At 36.6% G+C, this 19,589-nt stretch overlaps 1 protein-coding gene across 5 annotated transcripts in view; it reads left to right on the top strand.

Moving 5' to 3' along the window:
- Nucleotides 1-19,589, top strand: part of GRM7 (glutamate metabotropic receptor 7) — a 553,799-nt gene that overhangs the window by 371,147 nt on the left and 163,063 nt on the right. The gene's annotated exons all lie outside the window — the stretch shown is intronic.

The following is a 19,589-nucleotide window of genomic DNA, read 5'->3' on the forward strand; positions in this document are numbered from 1 at the left end:
GTGCAATTGACTTGGAGGTACAACTTGGTCAAAGGGGCAGACAATGAGCTCATGTTTGGGCGGAAATTGTCTTACATTGCTTATTCTTCCGCCAAATAGCTACCTTTGACAATCTTCCATCCATCTTCCATCCCCCAGCCTGTAATGGAAAGAAATTTATCAGAGAAACAAAATACTCTTGATATACCATTATATAAATCATCCATTTTTGATTTTCCTTTGACATCATTTCATTTTTACTATTTGGGAATTACATTAAGGTGACCAGACATCCGCTTTTCGTGGGACAGTCCCGTTTTTTAATCATTTGTCCCGTGTGCTGGGGCGTTTTTTAAAAGTCCCAATTTTATGGCTAGCCCCCAACCTTCTCTCCGCCCTCCCCTCCTCTTCCCTCCCCCACTCAGAAAATCTGACACAAAGATAAACAGATTGCCTCCACTGTTCCCTCTAAGCAGACGTTCATCATTTCCTCTCAAATTCCCCTTCAGCTGTTTACCCAGGAACTTTCTGCTTCTCTGATTTCCTAACTGTGGAGAAGCCTAGCCTCTCTCCTAAACTGTGCTTTGGATCTTTAGAACACTGATTGATGATGTTTTATTTCGGAAATATCTATGCAAACGGCTGGCCGCCAGAGCTAAAAAAAAACCTCCCGCAGAGCACATTGGCTGCTGGTTGAGAGCTGTGGGAACAGGTAAAATGTCCTTTGGAATTTTCTGGGGGTGGGGCGAGAAGCCAGCTGGGATTGCAGAAGACAAATTTCCAATGCATCTTAATGGCTGGGATCCACTAGAGCAGGGATCTCCAAACTGGGCAACTTTAAAACTTGTAGACTTCAACTCCCTTTGCTTTTCTGGCTGAGGAATTCTGGGGGTTGAAGTCCACAAGTCTTAAAATTGCCAAGTTTGGGGACATCTGCTCTATTGCAAAAGTTTATTCTCTTTTTTTCTAAAAAGTTTTTTTTATTTTTCTCCATCTTCTCACAAATAAAATAACTTTAGACATATTGTTAAACCTTTTATCTTATATTCATTTTCATCACCTGCAGAGAGGGGCGGCATACAAATCTAAATAATAAATAAAATAAAAATAAATCATAATTATCGAATTTTCCTTATATTCAACAAAATCAGCACAGCTAGTGTGTACGAATTTCCATGTAGTAAATATTCAAATATTCTATTTAGACAGATCTCACACTTAAAATCTTTTCTGTCTCAATACATATTAAATCAAGAATTACTTAATCATAGATTACATAATCCTTCCTCTGTTCTATTGCATCATATTTATCATATATAAAAGAAAGAACCAGGTTCTAAAGCAAATATTTATATTAACTGCATCAATCATGTAGTAAGATCAAAATTCATTGACCCAGCCCAGAGAAAAGTATCGGCCGATTCTCTTCTATGACATATACACGCTCTCCTCATCTCAGATAATTTAGGTAACTAATTTATTTATTTATTTCATAGACAATACCCCCCAGGTCAATGGCGTCCCATTTTATCAATGTTAAAATCTGGTCACATTATATTACATAACAGTAACATATTAATTAACTAGGAAATATGTCTTATGAATGATAAATGTCACTTATACTTCATTGTAAACTGAACAGATACTTATACCTGACTCCCCCCAAAAAATGTTTTAGAGTCAATATTGTAGATTTATAAATTTTTAAAATGTTGAAGTCAATCTTAACACTTCAAATGAGTTTGTTATATTGATATAGGCGTGGGAACAAGTGCATAGGAAAGCAAAGGACTATTTATTTATTATTATTTACCTGTTCAAAAGAAAAAAAGGGGCGAGCATAAGTGCACTAGTGTGCCTTCTGTCCCCTATCCAATTGTCTCTCCTATATTTTATATATCTTTTCTCCCATCCAAATATCCTTCCTCTACTCTTCATTGATGTATTCTATTCTCATATCTCTTCTTCTATCCCTTTCCTGATATTTACTACTACACGTTTTTATTCTCTTTAACTTTCAATTTGTATTGGACAAAATAAATAAATAAAATAAATAAAAACAGCCAGAGGCCTCCTGCCTCCTCTCAATTGGTGTAGAACAATTGGTGTAAGCCATTGACACTTATTTCATCCACATCTATTGAATCCTGTTGTCCTCCCTAGAAGATTTACTATAACAATATGCTTCTTCTGCCAGTTTTCTCCTAAGCATCTCAACACCCCTTTGTAATACTTCCCTTTGATGTAGTTTGTCAACAGGAGTTGTAAATAAAGATCAGGAGGATTATTTTTTTTATGAATACAGTTTTTTTTTAAAAAAAACTTGCAATTAACAGTCCCAGAAGACAGAGCTCTCTTATTTTAAGGACTGATTGCTGAGAAAATAGAATATAGAACAATTTGCATGCATTGCAGTTTTTACATTAGCACCTTTCATTTCAAACTGACAGATCTTTTCTTCCAAATCTTTAAACTGTCCTCTCTCATTTCCTCTCTTTTTGTTGTCACTCAAAAAAAGTCACAAAGGGTCCAATCACCTACAACTTTCCAGCAATCATCTTTCATCTATGAACTTTTTTTCTCCCAAAGCAGCTCCACCACATTTAAAAAGGGAACTAATTGCATTCTTTTACATGTAAATACCTACATTCACATGCAATGTAGAAGGGTGCAGATGTGTTCTAAGTTCTTTGTGACCCAAATATCCTACTACTTTTGTTTATTAAGTGAAAATGATCAATGTTTTTTTTTACTGTTATAAGTATCTATTCATCTTATGCATCCTTTTTTTGGGAGGGATCTATTTTGGTGCCTTTGGTTCAGGGCCTGGCAAGGGACCATACAAGGCCTTGCAAGTTTCTTGGCAAGTTTTAGAACTTTAGAAACATAGAAACATAGAAGTCTGACGGCAGAAAAAGACCTCATGGTCCATCTAGTCTGCACTTATACTATTTTCAGTATTTAATCTTAGGATGGATATATGTTTATCCCAGGCATGTTTAAATTCAGTTACTGTGGATTTATCTACCACGTCTGCTGGAAGTTTGTTCCAAGGATCTACTACTCTTTCAGTAAAATAATATTTTCTCATGTTGCTTTTGATCTTTCCCCCAACTAACTTCAGATTGTGTCCCCTTGTTCTTGTGTTCACTTTCCTATTAAAAACACTTCCCTCCTGAACCTTATTTAACCCTTTAACATATTTAAATGTTTAGAACTTTAGAACTTTAGATTGTCCTCTTCCTAGAGCTGAGAGAGAATACAGTAATTGGTTCAAAGTCATTCAGTTGGCTTTGGGACTAAGATGGAACTAGAACTTTCCAGTTTCTGGCTCACCTTAATTGACTAAACCAAACTAGCTCTCCTTATTTATCTTATACATATATTCAGAATCAGCTGAACATGCGTATGGCGTATGCTGATCCACCAATGCTGCCCGACATCAGAGGCCAGAAGAACATTCATAGCAGAAGAGAAGCAAGCACTCCGCAAAGCTAGGGCTGCAAATGCTGCAACAATGGTGCCCACACATGTCTGCCCAACATGTGGCAGAACATTTCGTGCCTGTATAGGCCTTACCAGACACCTTCGGACACATTGTGTGCAGCCCACAACCCATTAGATGTCAACATGATGGATGAACATCATACTATACATATATTACGCTAAAGAACTTTTTCCTTCACTGTTTCCCTCTCCCATTTTACCAGTAAATGAGAATTCCTACTTAATTTATCTAACATTCCTTAATCTGTAGGGAAATATCAGTATTAAAAATGTAAAGTAAATTCTGAATTTTTGAAAAGCTTCACAGTTGGCTAACTGATTTTTTTTTGTGTGTGTGTGCTATTCCAGTCCCAAAATGACTCCGAATAACTTCTATATCCTCATATATTGAGAGTTCAAAATAATTCTTTAAAAGATGCAACATAATGAATTATAGTTATAATTATAACCTCACAATATGCTTTCTTTACTTCTAGCAAACCACAGGGATGCATGAGATAAATCTCTATTATGATCCTAAAAATATGGATCTGACTACTCTAAGAGCTTTATTTCTATGTGCCTCAGGATTCTGGCATTACTGTTTATTTTTAGAGATTTTCTTCATTAATCTTAGTCTTTGCCTATTGACATTTGTCTTAAAGTGTTGATTTTTATTATTTATTGAGGGAATGTGGTTAAGTCAGTTTCTGCATGCATGCTACTTTGAATAGTTTAGTTTGAAAGTGGATTGGTGAGGTACCCAGAGGTGCTTTTTCATGAGGCAACTGGATTTTCTTGGGCTTTTTCTTTTCCTTTTTTTATTTGAAGATGTTTGAATTCTCATCCAAAAAGCTTATTCAGCTCTGACTGGATGGTGGGGAATGGAAGGATTTATATTCCTTGCAGACAGTTGGCTATTTCCCACCATCCAGTCAAGGAGTATAAATCCTTCCATTCCCCACCATCCAATCTCAGCTGGAGAATCTTCTTGGATGAGAAGCAAAACATATTCAATGAAACAAACAAACAAACAAACAAGAAAGTTCAATTGCCTCCTGAAAAAGCAGCTTTGGAACCTGGGTGACTGAGAATCTCTATGGACTTTTAGCTATTGTTGAGATACAGTTTTCCCAAAATAAGTAAATGTATTAATCCTATCTCTAAGTCAGAAGCTTTTTTCTTCTTCTTTCTTTTGGTCAAGTAGAAAGATTTCACTATGGCCAATATGTAGATAGTTAAAGGAAGGAAAAAGTATACTCACATGACACCAACTCTCCACAAGTTGCCCTAACTTCCAATCAATCTCCTTACACAATTCAAAGTGTTGGTTATCACCTATAAAGCCATATATGGCTTAGAACCAGACTATTTGGGTCTGCCTTCTGCCACACAGCTCCCAGCAACCAAAAAGGGGCCACAGGGTAAGCCTTCTCCAAATCCCATCAGTTAAGCAATGTTGGTTGGCAGGGCCACGGGGGAGGGCCTTCTCTATGATGGCACCAGGTCTCTGGAACCAACTACCTCCAGAGATCTGTACTACCCCCACCCTACTGGCCTTTTGATAAAACCTTAAAGATCTGGCTTTGCCAGCAGGTCTGGGGCTGTTGATCAATGAAAAACCTTCTACATCCAGCCCAAAATATATATGATTTTTTAGGGGCTTTAAACTGTTTTAAACTGCCTTTTTTTAGATGTGCCTTTTTTAGATTTTTTTTTCTGTTGTAAGCCCAGAGTCCTTTGGGAGTTGGGCGGCATATAAATGAATTAATTAAAATAATTATTAAAATAATAAACTAAACAAATAAACAAATAAAATATTTTTTAAAGCTTCTATAAACTTTCTCCAGTGTACAAACATCTGAGCTGAAATCTAAATTCTCACATTATTTTAAATGACATTTTTTAAAGGACAAAGATGCTAATGCACATTTTCTCATTCAGTTACACTTTTTAAATCAGTTATTTTAATTTATGGCTAATATTGAAACAACGTCCCTTGGGATCTTCATCTGAATCTTTGTTTTCCTTTTTGTTCCCCCGCCCCTCATTATTTTCTCTAGGCTACTTTGCACAAATTTTATGGCCACCATTCTTAGTGAGGAGCAAACTAAGAAACTAACTTCTTTATTCAGAATGGGCCAGTTGCTGCAGATACATAACATTAAGCCATTTTCCTCTTTCAACTATTTTAGACAGCTATGGAACCAATAGAAGTCTAATGCATATGATTGAACAATCAGAGGCAAGTAAGCCCATAATTCTTCTCTATTTTACAAATTCTGTGGTGCAGAGGCTGAATGAGTTATTAATATACCTAGGGAATAATCAGATAATATGACATGGAAGGAATCTTCTTAATTATGTAGTCCTGCTCAATTTAACAACATCAGGGTGAAGCCAAGCCCTGTTTAGATAGTCTTCCTCTATTTAGAAATTCTTACTATCATGAATTCGTCCAGAAATTCAGCCTCAGTCCCTTTACTTTCATTGCTTTGGTCCTTGTCCTTTTCTCATTGTTCTCTTCTTTCATAGGGTAGATTTTATAGAATGCTTTCATATCTTCCCTTTGTTTTACAAGTCTGATGCTTTCACTCCTTATAGTTGTCACAAATGCCTCATCATAGTGCACATTTTTCAACTACGAAAAACTTTTTTCCACTAACCTTGCTTTATATTGCACCTCATTATTGGGCAGTACTTACTTCTTGTATACCCACTTAGATCCCACAGCTTTGCTACCCTAAGGCAAAGTCATAGATGTGAACACTTCAAGTCATAGATGTGAACACTTCATGGTCTCCCATGGATTTCATTTTCTTGTCCATAGCTTCTTTTCATTTTACTTGTTAAATGTCAGTGATGGTAAACCTTTTTTTCCCATGGGTGTCTAAAGTGTGCATGCACATGCTATCATGCCTGTGTGAGTGCCCACACCCATTATTCAATGCCTGGGAAGGGTGAAAATGGCCTCCCACTCTCCCTGGAGGCCCACTGGAAGCCAAAAATGCCCTATTGTCCAACTTCTGGTGGGCCTGGTAGGCCCATTTCCCAATTTCTGGTGGGCCCAGTAAGCCCATTCCCCCCCCCCAGGATCTAGGCTTTCCTGGAGCCTGGAGAGGGCAAAAATGCCTTCCCCCGTTCCCTTGGAGGCCCTCTGTAAGCCCAAAATGCCCTCCCATAGCATCTGTGTGAGCCAAAAATCAACTGGCCCGCATGTACATGCATGTTGGAGCTGAGTTAGGGCAATGGCTTGTGTGCCAGCAGATATGGCGCCATGTGATACCTGCGACACCCATGCCATAGGTTTGCCATCACTGCTTTAAGTAATTTATTTATTTATTCAATTTTTATGCCACCCTTCTCCTTAGACTCAGGGCAGCTTACAACATGTTAGCAATAGCACTTTTTAACAGAGCCAGCCTATTGCCCCCACAATCCGGGTCCTCATTTTACCCACCTTGGAAGTAATGCCAATACTTCTGTTCTGCTTTGGGCCTGTACAGACTGGAACAAAGAACCACCCATTGCAAAAGGTTCAAACCAAAAAAAAATTGAAATGAAAGTTACAAAGCATAGTCTTTCTTAAAATTTCTGCTGGCAATGTTCACAATTGGGAATCAAGAGATAACGGAGCTGGCTGTGGGCCTGGAGCCCAGTCTAATTAGAGCATTCCACAGTGATTACATGCATTGTCAAAACATACCCTATTCATCTTCAGAGCTTCTCAAACAGTTACAGTCTCTGTGCGATGGTCTTAAAGGGAAAGCTAGAGTTTGCCAGCAAAGCATTTCTAGAACTCTCATTCTAGCAATGCCACCACGCCACTTTGTACTTCTGGGCACTCCATGCAGATTGCAGTTCTAGCTTCATGTTTGATTCTTTTCAAATATTTTGCAATTAAGGTGCATCTTTTTCTTCCATCCCTGTGGACTATTTGCAACAAAATGGTTGATGATTTTCTGATCACGCTCCAATATCTTAGCAATTTCAGGAGTGCTGCATCCTTCTGAAAGACTTTTTTCAATTTTTGACTTTTCAGAGTCAGTTACATCTCTTGTTTAGCCCATTTTGCCTGAGGGAAAGAAACTACCTAATAATTATGCACCCCTTGATATAGAGTGTTGATCTCCTTAGATCACACCTTCCCTCATTACACAAATACACATCATTTGAGATGCTTGTGCCAACTAAGCATTCAAGTTTATACAGGCTGGAGGTGGAAAATATGCAAAACAAATGTTGATATGGTCAAAATACTCACTTTCCTTATGCACATGATGTATTAGACTTATTAATGGGGAAAAATATGTCCCAAAGGAAACAACAATGCCAAATACCTAAAGCAAATAGAAATGATTTTTTAGACTAGACAGATCCATATTCTTTGGACCATAATAGGTCTTATGTAACCCTGCAGTTTGCCTCATTTGACAAATATGTTGATGTCCCCTTAAACATAACATGAGTTGTGTTTTTAAGCTTGAGGGCAAATTTTGCCTAATTATGCACACTGTGAGTGATAACTTTAAAGGCAGCGCTTGTGGTCATGACATGATTGAACTTTTCAACTGACCTTAAATATTTCAGATGCAGACTTTTGTGTTTACTTGCACTGTAAGATTGCTCATCAGAACACATCTTACCCACATGAAAAATTAAAGTAAATATCTGTTCTCTTTTAGTATATCTCAAGCAATGAAATATTTATATGAGGGGCTTGTGCATTTTACTTTGGCTTAAAATGCTTATTTGTTTCTTATTTTACTCATCACTCTGCAGCTATTCCCATCTAAAAATGTTTCATAGGACCTGATTCCTCATGATACATTCTCTTGACATTTAATTAAGTGCGAGAGGCTGGGAGGTTTCAGAAAGAATGGGCCCTTGCACACATGCATCATGAGTTCTATATGCTTGATTAAATCAATTAAATATGAGTATTTAATCAATTAAATAATGAGTATGCAGGCATCTCAGCCATGGTGCCCCAGTGGTTAGAATGCAGTATTGCAGGCTGACTAGTTAGTCAGCCTGCAATACTGCATTCTAACCACTGGGGCACTCACTTCAGGTGTTTGATTATGAATGACTCAAGGTTGACTCAGCTTCCATCCTTCCAAGCTCCGTAAAATTAGATGCTGACTCTCTTAGAGGGGGCTGTAAAGCACTACGAAGCGGTATATCTGACTAAGTGTTATTGCTATTACTATCTGACTTCCTTTGTAGCAGTAAGACATATAAATGCATAAGCACACCAGCATGCCTACCATATCTATCCAAATGTTCCCATCTTATATTTTTAAATAATGCTATACTTATGTATATTATAAATACATTGTCATTTCTTAAGTATTGTGTAATGTAATTGCTTAATTCATGGACATATCCTTGCTGCATCCTTATGATCATCCTGTCCCATATTTATGCCATTAATAAATAAAATAAATAATGATAATATAAAACACTGCCAAGTTTTAAACCAAACTCTTTAGAAAACAATTGTTACAGCCTTTGTCTGTAACAGAATTCCTGTCATTCTGGGTGGGGGATTCAGGGAATTAATAATAATAATAATAATAATAATAATAATAATAATAATAATAATAATAATAATTTATTAGATTTGTATGCCGCCCTCTCCGAAGACTCGGGGCATTGAAGTCCAACACATCTTAAACTTTCAAAGATTAAGGAAAAACTCCTCTAAGAGACCATGGTAGCTATTGACTCATTCTTGTTTTTGTAAAATAGAAGAAATTCCAGGATTAGTCAGATAAAATACACCTGTCAAAATGGACAAGAATGTTTAAAATGACATGAGGGAAAGACTAGTTTAAAACTTCAGCAGGAAAATCCACCCAGTCCCCATATATCACTTTTCAAATTTGGATAGTGGTGAAGGAATACATACGACTAGGGGTTGGGGTGGGGATTCTGCCTTCAAAAAATTGTTGCTGGCTATGACACGTTATCTGAGCAATGCCGAATAAAACAATCAAAATGTTTAAAAGTTACGATATTTATGTAGTTACTTATTAAGCACATCTAAGCTATATAACCAATATATTTTTACAATCCCCAAGGCATGCCACAAGTTTTGAGCACCCCTAATGTTTGGAAAATGAAAGCTGAAAAAATTGTCATTCACATCCTAATTTGCTCCTAACTCCTATATTTTTTTCTTCAGTATGCAAACATCTGGGCTGAGATCTAAATCCTTGCATTATTCAGAATAACTACATTTTCTTTAAGGGCAAACATGCTGATACGCATCTTTCCCATCCATCTACACAGAGAGCCAGTTTGGTCAAGTAGTTAAGGCATCAGGATAAAACACAGGATCCTGTGAGTCCAAGTCCTGCTTTAGCTGTGAAAGCCAGCTGGGTGATTCATTCTGTCTCAGCTAAACTCATCTCACAAGGTTGTTGTTGCAGGGGAAAATAGGAGGAGAAAGTTATATTGAATATATTCATTGCCTTGAGTCATTTATAATTTTTTTTATTATTTATTAGATTTGTATGCCGCCCTTCTCCGGCCAACTCAGGGCAGCATTATAAAGGCAAGATACGAATAAATAAATAAACTTTTGTATACCCTTTGTACCAGATAGTGTAAAATTTATTCTAAAGACAAATCCTATTAATTTTGGAAAATGCTACCAAAGTTCTTGGTCAAATGGAGTTAGAATTTGTTTTTATAATTTGAAAGCATTTGTCTGGCCCACCACCAGCCCTCTTCATCTGAACATAAACATTTCTCCTTTAGACTCTCCACGATTGACCTCTCCAGGTTCCTAAGAGGCCAGTAAGGGGCATACATAAGTGCACTGGTGTGCCTTTCGTCCCCTGTCCAATTGTCTTTCCTTTCTCTCACTTATCATATATATTTTCTTTCTTTCATATATCCGCTCCTCTAAGTTCACTTTACATTACTACATTATATATTACTACATGTCTATTTTTCTTCCTATGTATTTGTGTATTGGACAAATGAATAAATAAAAAAAAAATTCCCCTCACAATCCCTCCAGCTATCAGTGACAGGAAGAGTGGAGGCACAGGGAACGCTCACTGACCAATCACCTTCTAGGATTCATCCTGATCACTAGCGATGAACCAATAGCAGGCCACCACTCATCCACATCCAGGAAGGTCCCCGCTTGGGCTGCCATGCACTTGTCATTGTGTGGCCGCGACGAGTAGTTAAAGTTCTACCACTCCCCATGGTCCCAATTTCGAGTGTCATTTTGGTTGGTGGTGTGCCCCAGGATTTTGTAAATGTAAAAAATGTGCCGTGGCTCAAAATAGGTTGAAAATCACTGATCTAATTTTAACATTCTGATGTCATTTTAAAAAAAATATTTCATTTTGCACTCTTACTGTGCTACTGTTATTTTATTGTATATTATGATCTGTGGCTACAATAATCTTGCTTACATTTTTCTTATTGTCTAGCACATTGCCATCATGTGATGCTTCATGACATTTTTCCCTTTGTGGAGCTGGCGTAGCCAGTGTATGACACGTCCAACCTGTGAGCCACCAGTTTGACACCCCTAGTCTAGCGTGAACTCACCTGTGTTTTTATTTTACTGTGTGATAATGTTGTATTTTTTATAAATGGAATGTGATATGTGCTACGTTCAGAACAGGCACTATCTTCCTGATTGCAGAAAGAGCCTCTTGATGAGCAATTAGCCTTTGTAGTCTCCAAGATATCACAAATTTATCATAGATACCCCAGGTGGTATTAGAAGTTGGAACTGTACAAAAATATCCCTTTAATGTACAATATAGTCAATTGAAAGCAAAATTATTAGGAGGGAAAATATAATTTCCATGAATTACAAAGAAAATCATGTAAATGAAGGTCAAGTAAAAAGATCAAAACATATTTTTTTCTTGATATGAAAAGTATTACTGGAAGAAGAAACGTTAGCAATTTCAATCATCTAATTCCCCGAGGAGCTTGAAACTAACCTCACAAATAATCTTTTGTCCTTTGCAGGTTTATATTCAGACTTGCTTTGAGCAATGTTAATGATTTGATTAATGTAAGGCAAATTGCTGATGGCCTTTGTGAATAACATTTAGAGAACTGTTGACAAAATATGTGACAATTCTGCATGAGATACCAAGCTTACTCACCCAGGCCTTCATTAAAAAAATTTTCCTAAGAATATTCCTTAACTCAATCAGCATTTTAGTGACAAAGGGAAGGATTGTTGATGTAACATAATTGGACTGTTAAGACTGGATAGAACTGATAATATCCCTTTGTAGATGTAATTTTAATTCTTAGATCTTTCATTCATTCATTCATTCATTCATTCATTCATTCATTCATTCATTCATTCATTCATTCATTGGACATTGATCCTCTCCGTGGATTCGGGGCGGCTTACAACATTTTAGTAAAAATACAATAAATAAAACATTTCTAGGCCAATTAATAGAATAATTAATTTAAAATTTTCTTAAAAACTAAACATTTAAAATCAAAGAAACATATACATATTATCATACCAAATACATTCATTGGGCAGTTTGATTTTGATAGTTTGATACATTGAACGAAACCCAAGAAAAATCTGAAAGGACATCTAGGAAACAACATGAAATGATGCAGAGATTTAGCTTGCTAGCAATACATATGTCTTAAATCATTATAAATTGAACATAAGTAAATAATAGCATGCTGGGAAAAAACCCTTAAGGGAGCCACATTTTTGACAGGTAATAATTCTGTTTAACTCTATACTGGTGAGATCACAACAAAATATTATGTATTCAAAGGACTTTGACAAACTAGATGTTATCCAGAGAAAATGGATTATGCATCCACCAGGTAACGGTAAAACTACTTCAGTTACATTAAAAGTACCGAAGGAACTTGCTGATGGTCTAATCTTGCTCTGTGTGAGATAATTTTGATTCCCCACAGTAAGTGTAAGCAAAAGATTTATAGTGAAGAGACTGATGATTTACCTCTGTCAACAAGACAAACATAAACCTTTAGTTTTATTAAACATGTTAATATGTGAGAGGGATCTTGGAGTCCTAGTGAAAGCAGCCATAAAAAGCTATTGCAATTCTAGGCTGCATTAATAGAGGGTTAAAATCAAGATCATGTGAAGTTCTAGTACTGCTTTACAAAACCTTAGTTAGACCATACTTGCAATACTGTATCCAGTTCTAGTTACCAAAGTATAAAAAAGATGTTGAGACTCTGGAAAAAGTGCAAAGAAGAGCAAAAAAAAAAAAAGGATTAGAAGACTGGAGTCCAAAACTGAAGAGCAATTACAGGAATTGGATATATCTATCTGATCTAATGAAAGGACTGGGGTGACATGATACAATTGTTCCAATATTTGAGGAGCTTCTAAAAACATGAAGGCGGTCAAACTAATTTCTAAAGCATCTATAAGGGAGACAAGAAACAATGATTGGAAACTAACCAAGGAGACAAGCAACCTAGACCTATTGCAGAATTTTTTGGATTCTTTAGAATTTTGAAATATTTTGGAATGAAGGAGAAATTTCCTAAAGGTGATAGCAATCAGCCAATGGAATAGCCTGCCTTCAGAGGTTGTCTGAGCTCTATCTCTTGACGCTTTCAAAAAAAGACTGAATAACCAGTTGTCTGAAATGATATTGGATCGCCTGCTCAAGAAGGGAATTGGACTAAAAGACCTCCAAGATCCCTTCCAACTCTATGTCTATGTCTAATTAGCCATGTTCTGGAGAAGAGAAAGAAGAGGTCTCTCCCATCATCATTTGGAAAGAACAAGCAAAATAGGAGAGTCATTAGCCTTTAATTTCACCTGCTTTAAATAGAAACTTTTCCAATATTGATCCAAAGATTCAAACGACTAAAGAAATATAGGTATGATATCTGCAAAAAAGGATTATACTTTTTTAAAAAATGAAGTCCTCAATTTACAAATGTTCATTTAATGGCCAAAATTAAGATGGTTCAGAAAAAAAAGTCATCTTCATACTTATGACAGTCCTTGAACTCAGCATCCCCATGGTCATGTGATCAAAATTTGGGATTTTGCAACTGGCATGTTTTTAAAATCAATACAGCATTTATTTATTCATTAATTAATTAATTCACTCACTCACTCACTCACTTATTTATTTATTTATTTATTTATTACATTTGTATGCCGCCCCTCTCCGTAGACTCGGGGTGGCTAACAACAATAATGAAACAACATATAACAAATCTAATATTTAAAATAATTTAAAAAACCCTTATTTAAAAAAACAAACATACACACAAGCATACCATGCATAAATAGTATAGGCCTAGGGGGAAGGTGGGTTTTAAGGAGCTTACGAAATGCGAGGACGGGGGGGCAATTCTGATCTCTAGGGGGAGATGGTTCCAGGGATTACAGCCAGGGGTGGGTTCCATTTAGCTTGCCACTGGTTTGCATCATGATTCCTTGAACATGTCCATGTCCCAACATGGGAATTCATTTCCATGCATGCTCAGAAGGTGGTTTCAGCCTGAAATACAGCTGAGGAGCTGCTCAGCTGTGTTTCAGGTGAATAAATAAAGGTTGGAATTAACCTAGGGGTGGGCCGGAGGTCTTTTTTCAAAGCAGAGGATGAGGAGAAGCCATCACATCATAGAAAAGTTCACCAAAAATTGGGGAAGAAAGGTGGCAGCACCCACAGATCAACACCAACTGGCTTCCCCCAAGCAAAGTCAGTGGAGAAAACCAAATTCATTTAATACCTACATGATTTGCTTAATAATCACATTAAAAAAAGGTCATAATCAGTCCTGACTCACTTAATGACCAAATTTTTGGTCCTAATTCTGGTTATAAATTGTGAGAGGTAATCCTATGATTTTTAAAATATCTGATTCAATTGGGATTAGAGTTTTTGAAGCCACCTGTTCAAAATAAGATTCATTGACTATCATGAGAAAAACTGTAGTGTAACGAATCTTTGATGTAGAAATTATCTTTAAAATCCCTAAAGTTATTCCCCACCCCACACCCCTTGGCTCTCATCCCCAGTTTCCAATTTTAGAATTTATGGAGAAACCACAACAATGTCACATTTTTTGCAGACACTGTGGCTGTCCTTTTATAATGCTTAAATCATGCATGGATTCTCCAGAGATAACCCAGTATGGTCCTTACGTCATTTTACAGCAATTCCACTTCAATCTAGTTTGAATCAACATTTAAGCTTCAGGGAAACCTGATGCATATCCATAATGTAGTTTTCTCTGACTCATTGAGTCTGAAAGCAAGTGATGTGGCACCATTGCTAACACTGTGTGTTTGACCTATTCACTACAAGGAGACTGGGGCGATTCTAGGAAACATAGAAAATATTTATTTGTAACCAGCTGTTATAGATTTTCACAAGATTCTACAATTATCACCGTGAGCAGTTAGCATCATTCCTATAAAATCCAGTTTGTATTTTTTGCAGATTAATAAAAATCTTATTTCATATTCTAAAATCCAAATCTGCATATGGCTTTTGTACATGTCATGTTTCTATTTGATATCTTGCTATGCAATTATAACAAGAATAAAATATTTTGGCTAAAATTCATATTTGTCATCATTTGAAATAAATGTAGTCATCAATACTTTAATGTGCATACTGAAATACTGTATATTATTATATATGTTCATGTGTGTGTGTGTGTGTGTGTGTGTGTCTGTGTGTGTTTTTTGCTCTCTTCAGCTAGCCATACCTTACTGGGATTTGAAGTGGGCTATCTGAAAAGAGCTTGAAATAGATCTATACGAATCTCCCTTCCTTTTTATTATCAGCAAAAATATATTACACATGTAGAATATAGTTTGTTGGCTATAAAACTTTATCTGCCTTGGATATGGCCCCTGGAGGGGTGGATAGGCAAAAGGGAAGCTGTATGTTCCCACCCATTTTTCATCATACCAGGGTGATTCGACAGAAAAACAAAACAAAACATATGGTTCTTCCCTGGAACAAAACTGAGTGGAGAAGATCCTGTGGTGTAGAGGTTAATGCTGTTGCTTAGCAAGGCAGACCCCACAGGTCCAAATCCCAGTATGGGTATGGCTAGCTGAAGATAGCAAAAGAGCTCGAAATAGATCTATACTAGTCTCCCTTCCTTTTTATTATCAGCAAAAATATGTTACGTATTTACACACAAAAACAGATATATACACATATATATATAAAGTAGTCCAACCATTAGTGGAACAATCTACCTATGAAAGTTGTGGGGATTCCATCTCTGAAGATTTTTAAATTGAGACTTCTTGTGAATAATTTTCCTGCATGTTGCAAAATGTTAGACTAGATATGACCTCTTCTAATTGCATTTGCTTTACATGGGAATGAAATGGGCTTATCTCCAAAGAAATCTAAGTGTTAAGTTTGATGGATATAGGATATACAGTTTTGCTTTAGGAACATGTCTTAGTACACATACTGATAATCATTATATTGTATATTTGTGATACTGTTGATTGTTGTCTATAACATCCTGCGAATCCTTAGATGAGCTATGATTAATCTGTAGGGAATAAGAAAGGTTTCCTTGATTGATATATGCAGAAACTGTTGTTTAAGCAAAAGGGTCTAAAGCAAGAGTGTCAAGCCGACATCATCACAGTGTCATCATTTGACATATTGTGACTTTCCCCCCTTCTCTAAACTGGTCATGGGTGTGCAAGCACATGATGCATCTGGTCTGTGGGCCGCATGTTTGACACCCCTGGCTTAAAACATTTTAAAGTTCAGAATGTCCCCAAACCCTGAAATCTATAACCTTAGATTGTCTACAGTTGACCTTTCCCCTTTTCTAAGAGGTTTGTAAGGGGCATGCATAAGTGCACCATTGTGCCTACCGTCCTGTCCTACTGTTCTGTTGTCTTCTTTTATCATTTCTACTTATGTAATGCTTATACAATTATCCTATACTCCTTCATCAAATAAATAAAATAAATAACATTTTAAAGCAGCTTAGACAGGAATCTACCTAATTTATTCAAATATAAAGAGGATGAGATACAGTACATCAGATTTGCAAAATTATTGTATTAATCTCAGTAAAAGTACTTTTCACCTTCCTGTAGAATTGACTTCCTGGTCTGGTCTACCTAATGGGGTTAATGTGATAATCTCCCATGATGTAATGATCAGGTCACTTCAGGAGCCAATGATGTGGTTCAATATAGCAGCTTTGCTTTATATATATTTTTAAAGTATTTCACAGTATATTTTGTATACTGATTATATATAATCACATTCTTATCAAATTGATGCATATTGTCAGTAATGCAAATGTTTATCCAAAGGGATATCCTCTGCTCCTCTAAGACTATTAAGTCCAGTTGTACATCAACGGTTGATCAGTGGAACAGCTTGCCTCCAGAAGTTGTGAATGCCCGAACACTGGAAGTTTTTAAGCAGATGCTGGATAACCATCTGTCTGAAGCAGTGTAGGGTTTCCTGCCTAAGCAGGGGGTTGGACTAGAAGACCTCCAAGATCCCTTCCAACTCTGCTGTTATTATTATTATTATTTAAGAGTAAAAGAGTCAAGAGAAAACATTAACTATTTTGAATTAAACAAAGACAAGTGAAAAGAATTAAAATACTCTCTAGAGGAGACAAGTATTTCTCAATGAATTACACTTCTACAACTGCAATTATCTATGTTAAGAGTAAAGGAAATTGAAATAGAAATGAATTCTATGTAGTAAAAAATACTGAGTTTGCAAATAAAACAGGGAAGTGGCTAGCATATAAATTAAGACAAGAACATTATATTGAAAATGCCAGAGAGAGGTACGGAGTTACCTCTCTCTTGCAGCCATATAAAAAGCATTGCATCAGCATTATACTAATTTATATAATGGAAGTAAAATTTTCTGTAGAGAATATAAATGACTATCTAAAGAAACACATTTTACCTTGGATTACAGAGGCTCTATCACTATAAAGGAAGTTTCTGAAGCTATAAAAAGAGTAAAGTGGGAAAGACTGCTGGATTATCAGGTTCTTGTTATCAAACCTTTGATACATGCTCTTGCTTCGCAATCAGGAGGTTGTGAGTTTGAACCTAGGTAGAGACAGATGTAGGGTCTCCTGCAATGTCCCTTCTAACTCGGTTAATCTGTTAATCTTTGCAAAACATGATTTGCTCTGTCCAACAGGGAGGAAAGATGCCAGAAAGTTGGAAAAGGAATCAATATAGTAACAATATGTAACAAAGAATAATATTTGATTTTAGCAAAAAAACAAAAAAACCAACAATATAGGCCCATATCATTATGGCTTTCCTTCAAACCTTCAAAGCACTTGTCAGGCTCCATAGGAATCAGGAAAATAGCTGATGTTAACATGACAAAGATTCTAACGACTGAAAAACCAAATCACACTGAAATTGCCTGAATCAGAAACTATATTGTATATGGGACTTTCAATTTATCTATCTATCTATCTATCTATCTATCTATCTATCTATCTATCTATCTATCTATCATCTATCTATCTATCTATCTATCTATCTATCTATCTATCTATCTATTTATTAAATTTGTATGCCACCCCTCTCCGTAGACTTCAATGTATATCATGGGTGTCAAACTCAAGGCCACACTCACACTGTCAAAGTGCTCAAGCTGCCAGAGGTACCTCTGACATGAGTGAGGTTGAGGTAGCCAAACCCACCCTTATCACCCCCACCTCAGCCCCCAAGGTCAAACACAATCCTGATGTGGCCCTCAATGCATTTAAGAAGAAAAAAAGCATGTATTTTAGAAGAAAAAAAGTTCCCCTAAACAGTTTAAAAGCATAATATCCTTTGTCCCCTCTCTCCCCACTCCCCAAGTTTATTATTCTATGTTAGAATGTGATTTAATTATTAACCATTCAGCAATGCTTTTGGAGATCATGTACTATATTTAGCTCATTGTCCACGATGATGGATTGCATATTTTACAGATGAATGGAGAAGGAGTGACTTTTTGTAAAGAAAAGTTGATGAAGTGAATATTTCTGCCACAGAGGGATCCTGATTCTGATCTTCTGCAAATTATTTCGCCGTAACAAATGGTGTTGATTTTTCTCATGAGATTCTTTATTTAGGAGTGCAGCCTAGAAAAAGAAGTTCAGTGTGAATTGTCTACCAAAGCAGAGAAGGTCATTGTCAGTTCTGAAAAGCCATTTAACAGAAGAACCTGTAAACATGGAAAAGTTATAGTGTTTCTTAAATGTTGGTTGTGTTTTTTTAAATTATAATTAGTTTTAGAACACGTACTTGTTATATCCAAGAAATGATTGCTACAATTTCCTCTGCAAAGAATGGAGAAATATGGACTGACTTGCAAATGAATATTTCACTGTCATTCTGTATATCCCAAAGATATTTTATTTCTTCTGGATTAGGAAGGGAAATACACAGAGAAATCATTTTGCATTTTGGCAAGATCTTCATTTAGTGTCTTTGATTGAAGAGTATGCAATGTGTAAAACTTTGGAATAATGTATACTTTGCTAAATAAATGAATGAAAAAATCTTTCTTTTCAGACAAATATTTTCTGCTATTATCTGTTACTTTTATGTCAACCATTTGTCTGAAGTGATATAGGGCATTGATGGTGATCCTTTTTTTCCTCAGGTGCCAAAAGATCCTGCACAGGCTTGCGCTATCACACATGTGCGAGTGTCCACACCCATAATTCAATGCCTGGAGAAAACGAAAACAGCTTTCCCCACCCCTGGAGGCCCTCTGGGGTCCAGAAACGTCCTATTTCCCAATTTCTGGTGGGCCTAGCAGGCTCGTGTTTTGCCCTCCCCAGGCTCCAAAAGCTTTCCTGGAGCTGTGGGTGGGTAAAAACACTCTTCCCCATCCTCCTAGAGACTCTCTGGAAGCCAAAAACACCCTTCCAGAGCCTCTGTGTGAACCAAAAATCAGCTGGCCGACACACAAATGCCTGCTGGAACTCAGCTAGGGCAACAGCTAGTGTGCCAGCAGATATGGCTCCGTATACCACCTATGGCACCCGTGCTTTAGGTTCGCCATCACTGATATAAGGTCTCCTGCTTGAGCAGGGGGAGATATTTCCCCCTCCATCCAAACTATTTC

Source organism: Erythrolamprus reginae, chromosome 2 (genome assembly GCF_031021105.1).
Source record: "Erythrolamprus reginae isolate rEryReg1 chromosome 2, rEryReg1.hap1, whole genome shotgun sequence".
In the NCBI taxonomy this organism is placed as follows: Eukaryota; Metazoa; Chordata; class Lepidosauria; order Squamata; family Dipsadidae; genus Erythrolamprus; species Erythrolamprus reginae.